Source organism: Microtus ochrogaster, chromosome X, assembly GCF_000317375.1.
Source record: "Microtus ochrogaster isolate Prairie Vole_2 chromosome X, MicOch1.0, whole genome shotgun sequence".
NCBI classification, from domain to species: Eukaryota; Metazoa; Chordata; class Mammalia; order Rodentia; family Cricetidae; genus Microtus; species Microtus ochrogaster.
In genome coordinates this window covers 26206487-26214737 of record NC_022026.1, presented here as the reverse complement: position 1 = coordinate 26214737, position 8251 = coordinate 26206487, and positions in this window count along the sequence as shown.

Sequence of the window (8251 nt, the reverse complement as noted above, 5' to 3'; positions counted from 1 at the left end):
TTTAAACACAAGACAACTTTAAAATATATAGGTTGGTTTAGCTTAGCCGTCCACACAATGACATATCTCTCTGTACTTAGCTCCTTCATAGTCAAAATATTCAAAGAAAACATAATAATATATATAATCCAGACTCTCTGTGTATATTCCTTTTTTAACGTGGCTTATTTTTCTTACTCTATTACTTTTCTACAAGTTTAATATTTATTTTATTATCTTTACTCCTTTAATCTATGACTGTCTTACTCTTCTATATTACATTTACTGTCTCTTTACTCTTTTGCTTTTCTCTCCCAAGCCTATGCACATTTTTTAAACACACCATGTCTCATTTAGAACTCTTTTATGTCTAAATCTGTCCTATTGTGGATCTGAAGTTCTTTTTTGTCCCAGAGGGCTTCTTAAAATGTTAAGTGCCTAAATGTCTTTACTAAGTCTAAGGTTGCTTTGCCTTTTGGCTCTGCGGAGTCCAACATGGTGAGGCAGAGGCCTGTTTAGAACAGGCCATGCTCACAGCCCCATTTTCAGGCACATGGAGGGTCTATGTTTCAATTAACATAATTAATGTTAATTTAGTTAATTAACAAGTTCTAGCACTCTGCTCACAAACACATTTAAATTCTCTGCAGCAGGACCTTTCAAAAGAGTCAGAGCTATTTATGCTGATGAACCAGGAAGCTGCTGGTTTGAAACCACATGTTTTTTTTATTTTCTGCTACCATTGAATCAGGAAGACCTCTCTTAAAGAAATCATGCCTCTGCTTGCTTCTAGCAAACAGAGGCCACCCAAGAAACTGCTGCCACCAAAAAGCAAAGCTTAACTCTGTTCTAGAATTCCTTTTTAAGTGTTCTCTGGTTTTATGTGGATTTAACTGGCACATGTTGAAGCACCAATTTGTAGTAGTAGCCTACTTGTTCATTCCAGGGTGCTTAGACCTGAAATAATCACTCAGAAACTGTGTTAATTAAATTACTGCTTGATCGATTAACTCTAACTTCATATTGGCTAGATCTTACATCTTAATTTAACCCGTTTCTAGTAATCTGTGTATTGCCACATGGTTGTGGCTTACCAGCAAGCTTCTGGCATGTCTGTTCCTGGTGTCAGCTACATAATGTCTCTTGACTCCACCTTATTTTCCAAGCATTCAGTTTAGTTTTCCCTGCCTACCTCTATTCTGCCCTGTACAGGTCCACACAGATTTTTTTATTCATTAACCAATAAAAGCAACACATATACACAAGGACTTCCTACATCAGGCACAGGAGACCACTTTCTAAATATAACACCAGTAGCATAAACACTGAGAACAACAGTAAATAAATGGGACCTTCTGAAACTAAGAAGCTTCTGTAACACAAAGATCACAGTCAATAGACAAGACAGTAGCCTACAAATTGGGAAAATATCTTCACCAACCCCACATCTAACAGATGACTGATCTCCAAAATATAAAAGAATTCAAGAAACTAGACACCAAAATACCAGATAATCCAATTAAAAATGGGGTACAGATCTAAATAGAGAATTCTCAACAAAAGAAACTCAAATGGCTGAAAGACTTTTAACAAGTTACTCAACATTCTTAGTCATCAGGGAAATGCAAATCAAAACAACTCTGAGATACCAACTTATACCTCTCATAAAGGTTAAGATAAAAAAAAAACATTGATGACAGGTTATGCTAGAGAGAATGTGTGGTAAAGAGAACACTCCTCCACTGCTGGTAGGAGTGCAAACTTGTACAACCACTTTGTAAATCAGTATGGCAGTTCAGAAAACTGGGAATCAACCTACCTCAAGACTCAGAAATAATGCTCTTGGGCATATACTCAAAGGATATACACTCATACCACTAGAACATTTGCTGAACTATGTTCATAGTAGCACTATTTTTAATAGCCATAACTGGAATACAACCTAGATGCCTTCAAGCAGAGAATGGATAAAGAAAATATAGTACATTTACGCAATGGATTATTAATCCATGGGAAGGTGGGGCAATGACATCATGAAATTTTCAGGCAAATGGATGGAACAAGAGAAAAATCATCCTGAGTGAGGTAACCCAGACCAAGAAAGAAAAACATGGCATGTATTCACCCATAAGTAGATATTACACATAAAGAAAGCAAAGGCTACCTAGGCTACAATACACAGCCTCAAAGAAGCTAGGTAACAAAGAGGACCTAAAAAGGGACATATATGGATTACTGTAGGAAGGGGAAATAGATATGATCTCCTAAATATAATATGAGGAGGGAGGAGTAAAAGGGAGGGAATGGAGGATGAGAACATTATTGAACAGAATTGGCTGAGTTGAGTAAGGGACAGAGAGGGAGAACAATGATAGAGGGAGCCATTATAAGATTAGTGCAAAACCCTATGCTAGGGAAATTACCAGGAACCCACAAAGGTTGACACCAGCTAGCTAAAAGTCCTAGCAATAACACAGAGGGTGCCTGAATCAGTCTTTTCCTGCAATCAGATTAGTAACTACCCTAATTGTTACCATAGATTCTACATTCAGTCACTGATGGAAGCAGATGCAGAGATCCACAGACAAACACTGGGCCGAGCTCCTTTGTGTTTGATTAGTTGAAGACAGGGAGGAGGGATTATATGAGCAAGTGGGGGGCAGAATCATGATGGGGAAACCCATGGATACAGCTGACCCAAGCTAGTGGGAACTCATGGACTCAGGACTGGAGTTGGTGAGCCTGCATGGGTCTGATATACACCCTCTGAATGTATGGCAGCTGTGTGGCTTGGTCTATTTGTGCAAACCCTGGCAGTGGGACCAGGATTTATCCATGGTGCATGAAATAGCTTTTTTAAGTCTATTCTCATGGTTGGATAACTTGTTTAGCCTTGATGCAGTGGAGAGTGAGTTGATCCTACCTTAACTTGATACTCCAGACTTATTTGACTTCCCACATGAGGCTTTACCCTCTTCGAGGAGTGGATTGGGGTGACGGAATGTGTGTGGGGGAGAGCAGAAGTAAGGGAGAGGGAACTGGGGTTGGTATGTAAAATGAATTTTAAAAAGGGAGAAAACACTTTTATCCATTGAAAAAAAACAACAATGAAATCTTAAAGTCTTTACAAATTCATTCTCTTTAAAAATATTCCAAGTTGCTCTAAAAATCCAGTATCCTAACTGTGGGATCCTTTAAAATTTAAAATAACTTACATATTTCTTATTTTACAAGGTAAGATCCAGGACACTAATGCAATCAGATTCAAGCAAATTCTAAACATGTAAATAGCTCAGTTCCTGATATCTGAGACCTGCTTACATTCCTCTGGGCTCTATGAGGCTTGGGCAACTCTACTTATGCTTTTTTATGGAGCACACAATTCTTGTTTCCTCAGCTTATGAGAGTTCCAAAGGCTAGCATTGTCTTGGAAAACATCCAATATTCCTGACCTCTCTAATATAATGGCATTACCACTGAAACTACAGTTTCACTAATAACCATTCCTGGGTTCTCTTTAATGACTGTGGCCCTGTCTTATGGTGGTAAACCTCTATGATCAGTTCAAATCTTGTGGCCTCACTACAAATTGAGACTACACCTTCCCAAATGGCATCATAGACTCTTCAAGGAGTCCAAACTTGCTATGTGGCACCAACCCTTCACTTCTCCTCATCACCCTTTTAATACTGAGGTATCCTTTGTAACTGAGGATAAGCCATCCCATCACCAGTGTTTTCTGTTGATCTCTCATACCAGTGCCGGTTGCTCTCCATGACTTCTTCATCTCTGAATCTGTCATGTTAGCAAAATGGTAGCACATAGAAGACTCTTATCCAATTATCAGGATCAGTCAAAATTTTAAGATACAGTTTCTTTCTTCTCTGAATGAATGATTCTGTGTGCTGAGTCTGAGGAAATACTTCCCAGAAGATTTTGTCCGTTAAGGCTGTTCTCATGTTAATAATAGGCAACTTTCAGCTGCAGTTAACCAGCATTAATTTTACAGTAAAACAAAATTTCACCGCAGTGGTGCTGATCTTTCATTAATCACAGTTTTTTCTTCATACCTAGCGAACTAGAAGTCATATACACCTACAACTCAAAATGTGTGAACAACACTGTTAGAATCTTTAAGTCATTATCAAATTTCCCTCTGAAATTTCACAAGTCAGCTCTCCATTATCAGTGTGACTGTCATTATTCCTATTTTTCAAGATCTTAAAACCACTCACTAAGCTCCAAAATATTGATGACCTTTACAGCCCAACATTCCAAGTGTTTCCTTGTTCTCCCTACAACAACATGTCCAGTCTGTCACAATATGATCTCATTATCTTAATATCAATTTCTTTGTTTCTTTTCTGTTGCTATAATAAACACTGAGACCAAAAGCAACTTGAAGTAAAAATATTTATGTGATTTGCCCATCATGAACAATGCATATTTTTAAAGGAAATACAAATTCAAGAATAGGCCATGTAGGAGTGCTGCTTTCTGGGTTTCTTACTAACATCTTTTTAATAGTACAACCTGGGACTAATTGTGTAGTGGTGGCTTCACTCACAGAAGACTGGTTGTTCTTACATCATTCATCAAGAACATGCCCCATACATTTGGTTGCCAGCCAATTTCATGGAGAATTTTCTAAAGTGACAATCCCTATCACTTTATTTCAACTTGATAACAGTGAAAACTTCTAACCATCACAGATAGTGTTTATTATTGATAATGATGGGTATTTCTTGAAGGCAGCAAAAGGTAGGATTCTGATAATGACTGCTGTCAAGTCGACTTCATCCTACAGATAATGGTGTAGATGGAGATTTTTCTCCATCCCTCTGGTCCTGCTGTACCAGTTTCTCTTTTCATACTGGGTTCCCACAGCCATTTATTAAATAACCAATCTGAGTCTTAATTTCTTTTACAATTGTTTATACAATGTCTTAGGCTTCTTGTTGACTAGCTATCTCTCTTATAAATTAACATATTTCTATTAGTTTATGTTTTACCCCAGGCATTGTGGGCTTGTCGATTGTTACATCATATCTTGCTTCCACAGCAGCTATATGGTGTTTCTCCAACTCAATTCTGCCTTCTGATGTGGGATTCTCCTCTGTATGTTGTATATATATTTTATTATCATTGGTTAGTAAAGAAGCTGCTTTGGCCTATGACAGGGCAGAACAGAGCTAGGTGGGAAAACTAAACTGAATGCTGGGAGAAAAAATGTGGAGTCAGAGAGATGCCATGTACCCACCCAAAAAGCAAGAGGTAACAAGCTGTGAGCCTAATGGTAAAATGCAAAATAATAGAAATGGGTTAATTTAAGATGTAAGAGTTACTTAATAAGAAGCCTGAGTTAGTAGGCTAAACAGTGTTGTAATTAATATAGTTTCTGTGGGGTTATTTTAGCCTTGGCAGCTAGGGAGGAAAGAGCAGTCTCTGTTTACAGCCTTCTCTCTCCCTATCTTTGTTTTGATTTTCCACCTAAATATATTCTGCCTGGTCATTGGCTGAAGTATCTTTATTCATCAAACAACAAGATAAACACATAGTTACAACATACAGAAGGACATCCTACATTACAATAAAGCTAATCAGCCATTTAAGAATACTCTAGGATATAAATCACATGATCATCTCATTGGATTCAGAAAAGACCTTTCACAACATCAAACATCTCTTCATTATTAAAGTCCTAGAGAATCTAGGGATATAGAGGATATATATCAATACAATAAAAGCAATATACAATGATATCAGTATCATTCTATGCCATTGGGGTGGGGAGAAGGGGGCTGGGAAATGGGATGAAGGGAGGGAGCAGGAATTGGGTTGGTATGTAAACTAAGATTGTTTTTAAAGATGAAAAAAAGAAAACCTGAAAGCCTTTCCACTAAAATTAGGAGCTAGATAAGAATGTCCATTTCACCATTCCTGTTAAATATAGTACTTGATATCTTAGGACATTACCTAATATCTTAGCTAGAAAAATAGACATATGAAAAAATATAGGGAGTATGAATAAGAAAAGAATTTAATCATTCTTTTTTGCAGATAATATGGTTGTATACATAAAAGACCCTAAAGACTCCACCAGAAAATTATAACTGGTGAACACCTTAAGCAAAGTAATGGGATAGAAAATTAACAGACAAAAAAAATAATTAGCTTTCTTCTGTACAATTGACAAATAAACCAAGGATGAAATCAGGAAAATAAGCCAATTCATTGTAGTCTAAGAATAACTCCTAACAGGAAGCTAAAATACTTATATAACAAAAATTTTAAAGTGCTGAAAAAATAAATTGAAGGAGACATCAGAAGATGGAAAAATCATCTATGCTCATGGATTGGAAAGATTAATATTATGAACAATGACCATCCTTTCAAAAGCAACCTATGGATGCAACAGAATTTCCATAAAATTCAAACAAAATTATTCACAGAAACTGTAGAAACAATCTTAAAATTCATATGGAAACACAAAAGCCTATGGTGACACAAATATTTATGAACAGTCAAAGAACTGATGAATACATTACCATCATTGATTTTAATTTATACAATAGAGTTATAGTAATTAATGCATAATGGTGATCACATAAAAATGAGAAACGTTCATCAATGGAAAAGAATTGAGGATATAGGTATATGTCATAAATCTATGGCCACCAAACCTTTTGGGGAACAAGCCAAACTATACATTGGGGAAGCAAGAGCATCTTCAAACAATGCTACTGACAAAACTATTCAGTAAATTTAAAAGAGTGTCACTAGATCCATGCTTTTTGTCCTGCTCCAAACTCAACTCCAAATGGATCAAGAACCTTAACACAAAGTCTGATGTCCTGAATCTAATACGTTAGAAAGAAGGAAATGTGTTTGAACTTATAGATGCAAAACTCATTTTGGGAAAAGAACCCAATTGACTTTCAAATGAACAGTTAATTAAATGGACCTCATGAAACCAAAACGTTTCTGTATATCAAATGACACCATAATTCAATAGAGATGTTCAATTGAGGTTAAATTAAATCCTAATTCAATTGATTTCTGTATATCAAAGGACTTCATATTCCCACAGAATATGGAAATACTGTATATCTGACAAAGCATTAGGTACCAGAATTTACAGAGTGCTCAATACACTAAACTCCAATAAAACAAACCACCAAATCTAAAATCATTGCACAGGTATGTATAGTTATCAAAAGATTAAATTCAAGTGCCTGAAAAATATTTTTTTTAGTGTTGAACATTTTTAGCAGTTAAGGAAGCACAAATAAAAACTGCTTTGAGATTTTATGTCAGAATAGCCAAGATCAACATTACAAATAACAGCAAATTTTGGTGTGGATATAGGTATTGGGCAACACTGATGGTGGGAATGAAAAGTGGTAAACCACTATGGAAGTTAGCATGAAGATTTCTCAAAACAACTGAAAACAGATCTAAAGCATGAATCAACTATATCACTCTTTTTTTGTTTTTCTTTTTTCTTTTTTTTTTTTTTTTTTTTTTTTTTTTGGTTTTTCGAGACAGGGTTTCTCTGCAGCTTTGGAGCCTGTCCTTGTTTTTTATTTTTCCATTAAAAAATTTGCACTTCCTCCACTCCTCCCATTCCACTCCAGCTCCCCCACTCCTCCTCCTCCCTCCCCCTCCCTCCTTAAGAGAGGGCAGGGAACCCTGACCTGTGGAAAGTCCAAGCCCCACCCCATTTAGTTCTAGGAAGCTTTGCATCCAAATAGACAAATAGACTAGAGTCCCAAAAAGCCAGTACATGCAGTAGAAACAAGTCCCAGTGCCTTTATCAATGGCTTCTCAGTCAGCCCCCATTTTCAGCCACATTCATGAGAGTCTGGTTTGATCGCATGCTCATTCAGTCCTGGTCCTGCTGGAGTTGGTGAGCTCCCATTAGAACAGTCACACTGTCACAGTGGGTGGACCAACCCCTCACAGTCCAGACTTCCTTGCTCATTTTCTCCCTCCTTCTTCTCTGTAACTGGACCTTGGGGGCTCAGTCCATTGCTCTGATGAGGGAATTTGTCTTTATCTCCATCCATCACCAGATGAAGACTCTATGGTGATTTTCAAGATAATCATCAATGTGATAGTTGGGGCAAGGCCAGTTCAGGCACCCTCTACTCTGCTGCTCAAGCACCTAGCTGGAGACATCCCCGTGGACACCTGGGATCCCCTCTAGAGCCAAGTCTCTTGCCAACCCTAAATGGCTCCCTTAATGTAGATATCTTCTTCCCTGCTCCCA